At 43.6% G+C, this 14,644-nt stretch overlaps 1 protein-coding gene across 6 annotated transcripts in view; it reads left to right on the top strand.

The window, feature by feature from the left end:
* The first annotated feature begins 16 nt into the window (after positions 1 to 16).
* The window catches only part of DENND1B (DENN domain containing 1B), a 250,687-nt gene continuing 236,059 nt past the window's right edge, over positions 17 to 14,644 (top strand). For 2 of the 6 annotated variants that reach the window (XM_077332743.1, XM_077332748.1), the window contains exons 1-2: positions 17 to 241; positions 3,033 to 3,091. The gene's annotated coding sequence lies outside the window, so the exon portion shown is untranslated. Of the gene's footprint in view, positions 242 to 3,032; positions 3,092 to 14,372; positions 14,467 to 14,644 lie in introns of all 6 variants that reach the window. The other 4 variants (XM_077332746.1, XM_077332749.1, XM_077332742.1 and 1 more) reach the window with 3 other exon arrangements.

Genomic DNA, 14,644 nt, shown 5'->3' with positions numbered 1-14,644 from the left:
GGCCTGCCCAAAGCCGGGACGGGCTCCACCCCTTCTATCTGGGCCGGCTTAGGAAGCGCTGCATGAAGGCGTCTCCAGACGGTTGTGCCTTTGGACCGCGGGGGCAATTTGGCCTCGCCTGTTGCGGATCCCACAGCGCTTGCCTGGCTCGCTCATCCTGGCGGAAGGCAAAAAGTGATCCTGACTGAGGAGGAGCTACAGAAGGGTCTCCCCGCACTGTAAAAACTGCCGCATGCTAGAGGTGAGGGGACGGCTTCCAGACTGGCACTTTTCCGAGACACAAATTTGTTCACGTTTCCCAGAGTATTTATCTGTTGGGGGAGAAATGAAAACCTCCCTCATCTGAATGTCTATAATAGGAGCCTGCTTCTCCCAACGTTAATTTGTGACTTTCTGCACGTTTTCCAACTAAGATTTAAACATTGGTTTCTAATGAAAGCAAAGCTTCTTAAATATGGTCTAGATAGGGATATCTATTGCATACGTTATTATATCCTGCTCTGGAAAAATTATCCTGTTGGGCTATAAGATCTGACTTTGTGAAGATAAAGCACACAGCTGTCAGATTTGCAAGTATTGATATATCATGGGATATTGTATAGCTCTAGTTTTATTATAACATTCACATCTTTCCAAGAAAAGATGCTCGTTTGGCATAGGGGAAGATTGCACATTGTCCTGCTAGCTGATTGGGTAACAATTCACTGAGGTTTTAGAAGAAAACAAGTAAAATGGAGAAAACATCTTGAGGCTCAAGCAGACACACTAAAGATCGTGAAGAGGGAACAAATGCTTTAGCCTCAAAAGTCAAATAAAATACTATTGATTTATTTAGAAAAAAAATTATACTGCCTCTCCAAGAAACCTACTTGAGGCATCTTACAAAGTAAAACATAATAAAAAATAAAACATTACAAGTTACTAATTAAAATCCATAATTAAAAAACCCAGCTAGAACATAAATGCAGAAAACATAGAAATAACAGTTTGCAAACTAAAAGATGACTATAACATGGTGTTAAAGGATCTATCAGTTAATTAAAACCTGAATGAACAGAAATGAATGGAACTGACTTGTAAAGGGAATCAACTTAGGCATCAAGTAAAACCTCAAGGGAAAAGGCATTCCATAAGTGAGGTGCTATTCCTGAAAGAAACCTCTCTGGTCACCACCCATCTCACCTATCAGGGCCTGGGTGGCAGATCTTAACTGGCAGCTAGAAAGTTGCCACGTTCAGTATGCAGTAGAAGAGGTCCAGGAGCATCAACAGGGATTTAGAGTGACCATACTTATTTTAGCTTTGGGTTAATATATATTGATTTATAATAATTTGATCTATAGACCGCCCCTTTTGGTCTAGCCGTCTTGGAGCAGTGTACAATAAAGAATAACAATTAATAGTAAAATAAGCGTAATTTCATAAAACAACAATTAAAAAGTTAAAATGAATTGCTGCCTGCATCAGACCTCAGACCATGTGTTATAAAGCAAATCAGCTAGATTGAGAGGAGTCAGAGGGAGGGGGATGAGGGGAGGGAGGCCCACTTTATGTGCAGAGTAGTCTCTTTCCTGGCTGGCCTCAACCAAGAGCTCCATCTTGCAGACCCTGCAGAACTTAGGAAGTTCCATCAGGGCCCTGGTGTCTTTGAGGAACTCATTCCACCAGGCAGGAGATAGGGCTGAGAAAGCCCTGGCTCAGGCAAAGCAAATTTCTTTATGGCCAGGGATCCTTAATTCATTGGTGTTACTTGATCAAAGTGTTCTCTGGGGAAAGTATTCAAAAAGGTGATCCCTCAGATACACAGGGCCCAGACAAGGCCTTATAGGCCAGTACCAGAACCTCGAAGTAGATCCTGATTTCTACAGGAAGCCAGTGCAGCTGCCACAAAGCAGGACTCAACAGGGACATTGGTTTCTTAACTTCACAATATATGCTAACCTGCATTCTTAACAAGCCTTGAGGCCTAATGTCCTTTGTATTTTAGTTTATCTCTTATTTGGAATAATTGATAATTGATTTGAACAAGTAGATTGTATGTAACTATGACTAGTATAATTCAATGTAGTTTGGAATATTATACATATGCTTTTCCCTGGGCTGTGAACAGAGGCAGCTTGATCCTGCTCTTTGGTCTGCCAAACAACCATAAAGCATTATTTTATAGTTAATGTCCCAGGAAGTAGGCACAAGGTGTCCCTGTTTAATAACTATTCATTTGAAATACATTGGCATCCATAAAAATACAGACTCACATTTCTACCTATGGATGATGGATTCTTAAAGTAGCTAGATCGATATTACAGTTCTTCTGGTGATAGTTTATGTCTTAGAATCATAGAATAATAGAGTTGGAAGGGACCTCATGGGTCATCTAATCCAACCCCCTGCACTATGCAGGACTCTCACAACCCTATCGCTCATCCACTATAACCTGCTACCCCCTTAAGCCTTCACAGAATCAGCCTCTTTGTCAAATGGCTATCCAGCCTCTGTTTAAAAATTTCCAAAGATGGAGAACCTACCACCTCCCAAGGAAGCCTGTTCCACTGAGAAACCGCTCTAACTGTCAAGAACTTCTTCCGGATGTTGAGATAGAATTTAGTTCCTGTTCCTGTGATTTTGTCAGTGCTTATCACCCACACCAGTCGAATCTCAAATCACATTTTCAGCATCGGATGAGTTAACAAACAGTACCTCCCTTGAAGGAATACGAAAGCAGCAGATTGTGTATTTTCTATTCCCTTTTAATCATTACCTCTTTGCTTAAACTTCCTGTCAGACTCTAGCTATGTCTGTGTTCAGTCCCGTTTCTCTGTGCATTATGTTTTACCTCTCTCCATAAATGACTATTACCTAATCAGATACTTTGCTGCTTTTTCACATAAAATATGTTCTCAGCTGAATGACTGCCTTCTCCAGTATGAACTTAACCAGACACTGATAGTAGGTGGTGAAACACTCCTTTGGTGTGCTACTCCTGTGTCAGTTTGAATGGGTGACAACACCTAACAGAGCTCTTTTTGTTGACAGAACAAGATTTGAAATGAACTCCTCTATGAGGTGTGATGGGCCTTTAACTTGAAACATAGGTGGGCATTTACATCTTTCATTATTTCCCCCGTTGACTATGAAATCATTTTGATAGTGATTTTAATAGTATATTGTGTTTTATTCTTTAGAAGAATATCTTATATTTGTAAACTGTTTTTTTTTTGGGGGGGGCACTTTGTGCCAAAAGAAGGGCTGCCAAAAAAAGAAGCTGTGCACCACCATCTAAGTTATCTTTGTGTCCTTTCCTGATCTGCCATTTGCTGTCAAAATACATTTCCAGCTGCATGTGGGGGCCTGATATAGATCGGTATTGTAGCAGAAGGGGCTTAATCCTCCTTCCCGCACTGGTGTTGCCAACTGCCCCTTTAATAAAAGCTTAATGTGTAGAAATGGGCAATTGGGAGTATTTTTGGAGCATGGAGGCAAATATTGTGGGTATTTGCTGCAGCTCACACTCCACATTATTAAAAGAATAGCTAGAGGGAGCAGTTTAAAAATGTATAAGGTGACTCCCCCTTCAATATTTTCTGCACCCTAGAAATTGCTGTGCACTCTGTAGTGTATGCTTATATGCACAAATGGCTCTCTGCATAGGCTTCTGCAGTAGGGCGAATCATGGCTCTCTGGGGCTGTTTCAGTTCTAGCCAAACTGCAAAGCCTCCTTACTTCAATGGCCCAAAGCAGGTTAGGTGATATTCCTGCACATTCCAGGCTTGCCTGGAGTTTAGGATTGCCAAGAGGACTGGAGAAAAATATCTTTAACAAACAACATCTCCCACCAGAAACGGGGATAGCTGGAAACCATGGCACCCATTTGAGTCCCTCCCCACTTCCAGGATTGAGGTTAAAAATGTGAACAGCTTGAAAACCTTATTAGACTCAGAGAATTCTGGTCCAGATCCTGCCCATTTCTCATTGTATCAGAATTATTAAAGACATGTTAATTGCAGGGGGTGGGTGCTAGGAGTTGGGTGCACTGTCTGGAGTCAGATATATGGTGTTAATAGTGGTAGGCTAAAACCAAGGTCACACGGTTTAGAGAGAGAGAGAGAGTTCATAAGTTGGGGACCTGGCCTTTCACTAAATGTTCCCAGTGCATCTAAACAGGATGGTACTTTTCCTTCTTTCCCTAATGTCCTAACCCACAGGTTCCTATGACGGCTGTATTCTCATTATGTCTCCTGTTAGAGAAGCCATTGTAAAGAGGAAGCGGAGGGATGACAATATATGTATGACAAAGTAGTCCTTCTATATCAGTGGCTGCTTTACATTCTAAATCTGATGTAAAGAACCAAATGCAGTCATGCAGTAGCTTTGGGTCAGTGGTCACCCCCCTACAGGAACAGGCTGCAAACCTGCCCTTTGTCCACTTACCCACCTGCCCTCTGGATAGAACGGCAGCAGGATTGGACTCTCTTCCTTCCAGCTGGGTCTTCCTCTGCTCAGTAGCCTGTTGAAAATATAAGAAAACTGAGCTGGATGAGGTTTTCAGTGAAAGTGTGGGCTTCGTTGTCTGTCTCTCTCACTCTCCTCATTGTCTAGAAAAAAAACGACAACAACCAAGCACATTCTTACTTTAAAAATATATAGAATGCTGAATTCAGCTTTACTTTGGGTGTAGCATTTAGAGTCTTTGGGCACAGAACAAAAGGAAATGTTCTTTTGTTCAATTCACTTTTTTCCTTCAAGTGGGTGGCCCTGTTGGTCTGAAGCAATAGAACAAAGTTTAAGTCCAGTGGTGCGTTTATGACCAGTAAAATTTAATTCTGGTATAAGCTTTTGGGTGCACTCCAAACTTGTTCTATCACTTTTACCCCCATGGTCTCAGGGCAGTGTGCCAGGTTCCCCCATTTTATCTTTACAAAAACCAAGTGAAGTAAATCAAGCTGAGAGTGACCTGCCCAGTGTCACCCAGTCTGCGGCTCTGTCCTCTATCCCTTTGGAAAACAAAACTGCTCACATCCCACGTTGTCAAGACATTTTTCTTCTTGGTGATCTTGAAAGTTCTAAAAACAGGTAGGAAGAAGACCATGTCACAGCAAATGTGAAGAGGTGAACTGATAAAGAACAAATGAGAATGCCTCCCATTGCATCTTGTGACAAAACAAAACTATAGAAGGCTGCAGTGATTCATGGATGCATGCAGCTGCAGGCAGAGTCCAAGCAAAGGTGATGTGCATCCAGGACTGGTGGAGCAAAACAATCACAGTTAGAACAGATGGGCTCCTGCTGGCACTGTAATGTGATCAACTGTAGTCAGAAAGCAAGAGAAGAGGATAATGTTCAAGTGGAGCTGCCCTCCTGCACCAGCATCTCAATGCAATCACATCTGCTGAGTTGCAAACGCTTGGAGAGAGAGGCTGCCGGGTGGGAACATCTGACAGTTCTTGGCTTCTGCATCTCTTCCTGAACACATGTAAATCAATACTTGATTTGTTTGGCAAAGGCTTCATACAGCCTTCAACTCCTCCTGTGACAGGGGAGCCATGGCAAAGCTTTGTACCCATTTCATTGTGAATCTGGCTACCAGGAAGGACCTTCAGTATAGGGATTCAGTATAGATTTTCCTTGTATAAGTTGGTACACATGGTGACAGCTCTAAAAGCCCTTGCAGCCTGAGCCCTCAGTGAAGGGTGAAATATGAAGTCATGATGTCTCCCTCCTTGTGACAACTTGTTGGTGTGAAATGGCTGGTTGTATATCACATCACTCTATCAATCCACCCCACTCTAGATTTTGCGCATGACAACTATTTCATGTGAGTGGTTCACTCTGAGCTCAGAATTGCTGCTTGATGAAGTGCTTATGTACCTGCGGTCAGTATGCAGTGGACATTAGCAAGTGCAGACACCCAAAAATGATTTCACTGACAGCAGTAAGTATGGCGGTCAAGAAAAATGGCTGAACAGAAAAATGGCTTGGTTGATTTTCTTGCTCTCTAGTCAATAAATAACAAGGGTGGGGTGGGGAGAGCAGAACAATTGTTGAGCTGTATGCCAGAGGCCTCATTTGCACTAAGCTCATATCTCAGACCAGACGCAAACCACTAGTGTCTGCCTCCAAGATTTAGACTTTTCAAACTCAGCATCTGAGCCAGGTTCCATTGAGAACTTATGTCCTGATATTTTGGTGAGTTTCATTTATCCATATAATTTTGTGCATAATAAGGTTGTTTGATATGGCTGTTCATATCTTTAATGTTTCTAACCTCCTAGTTAAAGCTGCTGAAAAAGTCATGAAACAGGCTTTGTTTGTACTGGGATCCTGTTTTAGCATGCATTATTGAGAATTTTTCCTTGGTGTGAGGATGGAGTGTAATGCTTTGAAGTCTTGGGTTTGGAGAGAGGGAGAGGGATAAAGGAAGGAAGCAAGGAAGGAAGGAAAGGGGACAAAGTAAGGAAGGAAAGAATGAAGGAAGGAGAGGATAAAAGCAAAGGGGAGAAAAGAAGGAAGGGAGGGGAAAGAGGACGGGATAGAAGGAAGGGGGCTGGGTAAGGGATATGGGTGGAGGTGAATTCCTGAGTGCCCATGATCGTGGGTTAGGGAGAAGTTGTTCTGACACTGGCTGCTGGGTTTGAAGAGAGGCTTAAATATGCTTTCAAGAGAGAATCCAATGGCGCTCTTGTTCATCTATTTAGCTGGTATTCAGCTGTACAAGTAGTCAGGAAGGTTTTTGAACAAAGAGGCAAGCTTCACAGCTGAAAATTTATTTCAGGATCTTGAGTGTGTGTTTGTGGTGATGTTTGCCAAAGAGCTCATGAGGGCATGAACTCTGAAAATAGTAGCTGAAAATGTCTTTAAGCAGTAGTGCTAGCTCTAATCGTAACAGTACTGAAAGGCCATACCTGGGGCACAAATTTGCTGGCCAGACTCTTGCACAAGCCTTGTGAAAATAAATGTTCTGTCATGCTGTTTGGTAGCTTCAATTAATTCCATGGACCATGGTTAAATATACAGGATAAAGGCTTGGTGGATTTTAGAGCCTTCCTAACTGGATTATATTAGTATTAGAGCTGTATTAATCCTATAAAATGAGAAGGATAGAACAAGTTAAACAATACTTTATATTTAACCAACATAATTTAAACCATTTCAAGCTTTCAGATTATATTGGAAGTGGGATGGGATCTGGAAGGAATTGCAGAGGTCATTTCATTTCCTCCCACTATCTTCTTCTTCCTTTCCAGCCCCCGTAGTCTCACTCTTTTTCCTGCTTCCTTTTCTACTTCCCAACTGTGAGCCAACCTACTTTTATATGCTCTCCAACTTTCCCTACTTCCCTACCTCTGACAGAATCTCCCTAGGAAAAGTAGCTAAGTTGCCTGGTGGCTGTTACTGGTGACCTCTTCCCACACAGTTTTGTTTTATGGAAACAAAGGCTTGAAGGCTTTGCAATATTGTTGTGGTTGCCTGGCAACCCTCAATAGCCAATGAGAGTTCTGTGGGCATTCTTTTCTTAAAGTTACAGGCATTGTTTATTATTTGGGGGGACTTTTAATTCCCTGATTTTTTTTAGTTGATATTTTTTTGCAATTGTGAGTTTTCCTTTAGGCTTGTAGAAGAATCCCCCTAGTTTCCCCCTAACTCAGTTTTGTAGCTCTTTTGATCACATCCTGTATGCGGCATTTCAGAAATTAATATATGGATGTTCTTTATGTTAGGTATCTCCATTTAAATGAAAATGAGTCAAAAGTCTTGCTTTTTAAAAGAAGGAAGGAACCATTTAAGGGACTCTTTTTCCTAAGCCCTGTTCTCTGTGTCCTAGCCTGCAGAGATGAGGCGGTCAGCAAACAGAAGCAGAGTTCATATAGTCATGTCACCTCAGATAATACCATCTCCCTTAGGGCAGCTCAAATTGTTTACCTTTTCTTAATGTACAAGAACAGAATAATTAATTTTTCCCAGGCTTTTTACTGAAATTTCTTCTCTACTTAGATGTTTTTTATTATCATCTTCATGCTGAAGGACTGTTTTTCTAGTGTGTTTTATGCTTTGGTTTATTTTTATTACTTGGTTTTGATATTCTTTTTAATGAACTTTATTTCACTGTTTTATTTATTTATATTTATTTATTATTCAATTTATAGCTGGCTTTACTCCAAAGCTCAAGATTGGTTACAAAACAGTCATACCCTTAATATAAAACTCTCTCCCCTAAAATCAATACCCCAATGAAGCATCAAGATAGTAACAATTCCCTTCTCCTCTCCACAAATAACCATCAGGGGAACCGCTTGATGACCTAGGAGAGCCTGAGGGGGACCCAGTGACCTTAAGAACCCAGCCTTAACTGAAAACCTGGTGGAAGAACTCTGTCTTACAAGCCCTGCGGAATGCTGATAGCTCTGTTCTCCCGGGAGCTCATTCCACCATGTTGGGGTCAGAGCCAGAAAGATTTCTCTGGGGCCAGGGATCTGTAACAGATTGGTACCTGCAGAGTGAAGAGCTTTGTGGGGGGGGGGTATAAGGACACAAGTGGTTCCTCAGATAGGTAGGACCCAAGCTGCAGATGGCCTTAAAGGTTAAAACCAAAACCTTGAACTTGATCTGGGCCAGAACTGGCAACCAATGCACCTGCTTCAGTACCTGCTGGATATGGGCCCTCCAAGGTGTCCCAGTGACGACCCTAGCAGCTGCATTCTGCACCAGCTGGAGTTTCCAGGTCAGGGAAAAGGGTAGGCATGCATAGAGCGAGTTATAGAAGTCTAGTCTGGAGGTGACCGTCACATGGATCACTGTGGCCAGACAGTCTGAGGGCAAGTAGGGCACTAGTAGCCACACTTAGCTAAGATGGAAGAATACTGAGCGTGCTACTTCTGTGACCTGGACCTCCATCGACGGAGGCATCTAAAATCAACCCCAAGATTCCTGGCCGTGGGCTGGATGTCAAGCTGTGCCCCAGTAAAGGTGGGGAGGTTTGCTTCCTATCTTGCCCCTTTACTGCTCAGCCACAGGTCCTCCATCTTGGAAGGGGTAAGTTTCAGGCGGCTATGCTCTAATCACCCAGCAGTGGCTTCTAAACATCTGAAGAATGTATCTGGAGGGGGGGGGGTCTGGGTGGCCACCCATGAGGAGATAGAGCCAGGTGTCATCTACATACTGATGACAACCCAGCACGTAGCTCTGGACCAGCTGACCCTGAGGGTGCATAAAGATGTTCAGTTAAATGGGGGAGAGGCAAACTCCATACATTTAAATATATAAACAAACAAACAAACAAACAAACAAATAAATAAATAAAGCTTAGTTCATAAACTGTCTGAAGCAGTTTACTGGAGAGGAAGCATATACATTTTCCATACAAACTCAGTGGCTTATCTCTATGGCAAACAGAACTGTCCCAGACCAAACAACAAATGAAGCCCTGACACCTCACTTGGTTCTTCCCTACTTGTTTCACTTTGGATTACGGCCATCATTAAATTACCTTACAGATCGCAAACCCACCCATACACACACACACAGAATGTTGTAGACTCAGGTGTTTCATCTTCCTCAGTGCAACTAACTTGACATGTGCCTTTTTATTTATCTCCAGTTCCATATGGGTTGCACAGCGCCCTTGAAAATCCAAGGACACACTGAAAGAAAAGCCAGAACAATCCAATTTAAAAGGGATCAGGCCATCCTCATGCTTCTTTGCAAATCCTCCATTCTGAACTTCTTCAACAGGAGGGGAATAAAATTGGATGCAGAACTCAGCATTTGGACTTGCCAGGACCCTGCATAAGGATGGCAACCAAGGCATCCCCAAATATCCCTGGCTCTTTGAATAGCATCATGTACAGAGCACAAATTCAGGGCTGCATGGACGCTGCTCTAAATAAATTTATCAATCTTGCACAAAGGAAAATTCAATTGCTGGTTATGAACATTAAATGATACCAAGATAGGCTCTGCAATATAATTGCATAATTTATTCTGCATCTGCTATTCATGCGGAAGGGCAAGGAGCTACCCAGGGTCCTGAATCTGTATCATCTGACCACTGAGACTCCTCTCCAATTGCTCTTCTGACTTTTAAGAGCTCAGCAGGTATTCCCTATGTACTTGCAAATATACATTCATAAGGACAAGAAAGTTGCTTTGGATGCTGAATTCTCTCCCAACACCAAGTTATATGGCTTTTTTCTACCCCGGCAGAATCATGGCAGATGCATACTGACAAACCATTTAAAACCAACCATTGTTTTCAGATCTTTTTTCTTTCCTGTCCAGATTATGGTGACAAAGTTTATCTCTCTCTTAGCTTTGACTGTTGAATTTCATTTTGTTTGTATTATTTTAGTTCTTGGGGTCATTTTTATTTTATTTTTATTTATTTTTCAATTCTTAGACCACGGCCACGGCCATCTCGTGGCGGTTTACAAATATAAAATCAATAAGTATACTATAATATATATAAAACAATATAAAATACATGAAACCTTGAACAATAAATAGAAGACAGAAAGATGGAGGCCTAATCATCTTCTTAACCCTCCCAATCCCTCTGTGATTAGTCTTTGGTTCAATAAAGATGACCCTGGGCGATGGTAGCCCGGGGAGGTCCTGATCATTAGAAAGTAGGGCAGGATCCTCGGATTGACAACTCCAGGCTCTACCCTGGCCTCAACCAAATGCCTGGTGGAAGAGCTCTGTCTTGCAGGCCCTATGGGACGCAGAAAGCCTATCAGGGCCGTTAGCTCTTCTGGAAGCTCATTCCACTAGGTTGGGGCCAGAGCCGAAAAGGCCCTGGCCCTGGTCAAGGTCAGGGGCCCCGGGACAACCAACAAATCCATACCCACAGAGCAATGAGCTCTGTGGAGGGCATGGGCGGATAAGCGGTCCCTCAGATAGATAGGACCTAGGCTGCGTATAGCCATAAAGGTAAAAAAAAGAACCTTGAACTTGATCCAGAAGCAGACTGGCAGCCAATGCAGCTGCCTCAGCACTGGTTGGATATGGGCCTTCCAAAATTACCTAGTGAGGACTTGTGCAGCTGCATTTTGTACCAGCTGCAGTTTCAGGGTCAAGGACAAGGGTAGGCCTGCATAGAACGAGTTACAGAAGTCTAATCTGGATGTGACTGTTGCATGGATCGCTGTGGCCAGTTGTTCCGTAGATAGGTAGGGTGCTAGTAGCTGTGCTTGGCGCAGGTGGAAGAATGCTGTTTGGGTTACTTTTGTGTTCTGAGCCTCCATTGAAAGGGAGGCATCAAAAATGACCCTCAAATTCCTGGCTACAGGTGCTGGTGTTAATTGCACCCCATCCAGATAGGAGAGACATGCTGCCTGAGCCTGCCCCCTTCTACCTAGCCACAGGACCTCTATCTTGGAGGGGTTGAGTTTCAGATGATTCTTGTCTTGCATTTACTTTGCCTCCTACCATAATGTTATGAACAGATTTCATCAATGCATCTTTATTTCCTTCCCCCTGGTCAAGAATAAAATATTAAATGCAATGGGCCCATGGCTGATCCTTGGGGAACTCCAGTGGTTATTTCTCTCCCATTTGAAAGTATGCCTTTCAGCAAAATGTTCCTGCTATAATCCCCTACAGTTAGGCTGCTCAATTCCTTCTAAAGTCAATGAGAATTAAGCAGTTTTAATTGCACATATGATTGCAGCTGTAGTGTTCTGCCCTTCAAATAGCTCCTTACCTCTCATACAATATATAATGCTGAAATAATAATGGCATACTTAGTATGTACTGTATCACATTTTTAACCAAGATACACATTTCCTGCATTTCTATTGTTGCCACAGTTATTTTCACAAAATGGTATAAAACCTAATTTAGGATCATGCCCTTTTTGTGAGCTCATAATGCTTTCCAACCTATTTGCATTTTTCTTTAATTATTTTTAATTATTCCATCTTTAATCACCTGGTGCAACATTAGGTGTTCTCCAGTAGTCTGATAACTTCACCATCCCAATTAACTGATAAAGTAAAAAATCTTTACTAGTAGGGTCCCAGCTGTATCGATAGACTTGATTTGGTCCCCTAGATGTGAATTTATACTGCAAGTCAAAGCATGCAGTACAACAAGCCAAGTGGCTTATGCTTTCTCGTTTCTCTGCTTTGTGAAGTCTGAATGGGAAGCTGCACATTTCTCTTGTGTGAACTGTCTTCTCCTAAGAAAGCGACAACATGCACACCTCACCACCGTGGGATTTAGTGAATTCTTATTTGGACATTCGAAAGAAGCATGGTGAACAAGTCACTTGACATTTCTCATCCCATCCTTTGCAGGCTCAGTCTAGTTGTACAGTATCTGAGGGATGGGTGGGTGCTAGGTCAGCTCTTGACCAAGCAAGGAGAGGTTGGTGCCATTCCAATGGAGCACTGCCTAACCAGCAGCACAAAAGGTCTGCTGGCATTGTTGAAGAGGAAAGGGGAGCTTGTCTCACTGCTGCTGAACCCCATCTTCCAGTTCATAAGGTTGGGTGCAGTATAAGAGTCTGAGCCAGAAATAAGGGGAAGTTGACATGCTTACTCTGGTCAGGTTGCTCCCCTAATGGTGCTGCACCTGAGGGGGCTTGTGGGCCTGCCTAGAATTGTTCTCCTGTGACTGTTGCAGTTTCTTCCCAGGTATGCACATGGCACCTGTGTCCTCTTCCTCTGCCTTGTCTGTGAGAAAACTTCTTGGTCAGATTCCTTTATGAGTTGCTGTACTCTAATGTGGGGTAACTCAGGCAGTGTTTACTTCTCTGCATTGCTTCACCCCTTCTTTGCTGCATGCTCAGGAACAAATGGATTCTGGGATCTTGCAGAACAAAGGTGAGGGCAGCTGTGGAAGCTCCACTTGCCTAGCCAGGCTTGCTTTGCTTGTGCCTCTGCAAGCTCCATTGGGTATGCAGCTGTCAGGATCTAGGTGGTATGAGACAATGGTATATCTAGGGTGTGGCAACCTGGGTACCAGCCTTGGGCACCACTTTATGGGAGGCACTACTTGCAGGCCTTCTTGACCACCCGTCCTGGCTGTCCATCTGTTGGGATGCTGGATTCGGTCATGACCAAGGCGAGGGTCAGGTGGGTCAGTTGGGTGGAAGGGTGGTGGTATGAGACTTATGGAGACCTGGCGATAGGAGGGGCGAGGTGGCTGGGCACACTCCACAAGCTGCAGAGCCTGCCTGCACATGCCCCCTACCCCTGAATCACCAAGCCCCACCTCACCTGTCCTTGCCTTTTCTTCATCAACCCCCTCACCCCTCTCATTCACCAAGCCCTACCCACCCACCTGCCCTGGGCACCAAATGTATGTATACAACTGCTGTGAGGCTGAAGTTGGCTGCAGTGCCCAAAGAAAAGGAGCTCAGCGTGGGGCTTTTGGAGACATCTCAAAATCTGGTGCCTTGGCTGGTTTCTCGCCCTCTTTGCACTCAGCTCTCACATACTTCCCATTTCAATGCTTCCTGTTTCGGCTTTCTCAGATCTTAATTTGTCTCCTAACTTTGTACCAGTCATCCTGGTATCAGATTTAATGCTCCAGTTAGGCCCATTATGCACGGCCGCCGAAACAGCGATTTCGGGTCACATGGAAAACGCGGAGGGGGAAGACGCGAAGCACACCGGTTATGCATGGGATGGGACGGTGGCAAAACCCAGAGTAACCGATTATGCACGTGACGATCCTGGCGCCACTTCTGGTTGCGCCCTGATCACCCAGAAGCTGCACTTCCTTCCGTGTTTCGCTAACGTGGCTTTTTTGGCGGCATGCACCGATGTTGCAGCCGGTTGCAGCCGGCACCGTGCGTTATCGGTGATTTTAGTCGCCCCCCTTCTACCCCGAATGTGCGTTATTCCCCCCGTGCATAATGGGTCTATATCTTACATTTAGCCAGGACATTGTTACATTAGCAAAAAAGAAATATGTTTTTCAGAGACACATTGTTCAGCAACGAAGGGATTAAACCTTTATACAGGGTTTCTGCTAAACTGGAGTGGATGGAAGTCCATAGTCCGATGTAACAGTAGGTCATATCTGGTCTAGCTGTCTGCCTGTCAATCGGTAGGTACTATATGTAACTCAAAATAAAAGTACTGGCATTTTCCTCTGGGCTTGTAATCCAGAACACCAGCTACCGAAGCCAAAGGAAATATGGAGAAGATGAGTTTAAGCATTAAGCTAGACGTGACAGCAGGCAACTGGATCTCTTGTAGTCTTTTTTTTTAAAAGATCACAACAGGTATATGGAGACAGGACAAAGGTGGAGGAACTGGATTATTGAATCTGTGCAGGAAGAACTGGACAAATACCTTTTCTTCCAGAGTGACTTCACTGACTCGATTGCTTCTTCTCTTGACTGCTTTGCCCTTTTTCTTTAAAAAACAGGAGATCAGTTCATACCTCATGCCTGGAGTGAAGCCGTGGATTGTTAACAAGCACTGGCATTTAGGTGGGGTCTGGCCAATCTTACTCTGCTGGTGTGAGTATACTTTGGATCTTGTGGCTAAGAATTGGAGTCCAGCTGCTCAGCCTCTTGCATTTATAGCCAATGGCCACTTACAGTTTTAGCAGAGGTCTTTCTGGGGCCAGATAGGCCTTCCCTTGCTGATGTTGGTACTAGAGATGAAATTAATACATGGCCAAGTTGCAGTCATTTT

Source organism: Paroedura picta, chromosome 4 (genome assembly GCF_049243985.1).
Source record: "Paroedura picta isolate Pp20150507F chromosome 4, Ppicta_v3.0, whole genome shotgun sequence".
In the NCBI taxonomy this organism is placed as follows: domain Eukaryota; kingdom Metazoa; phylum Chordata; class Lepidosauria; order Squamata; family Gekkonidae; genus Paroedura; species Paroedura picta.
Note: the sequence above shows the minus strand (reverse complement) of the source record. Positions and strands in the feature narration are given on the sequence as shown.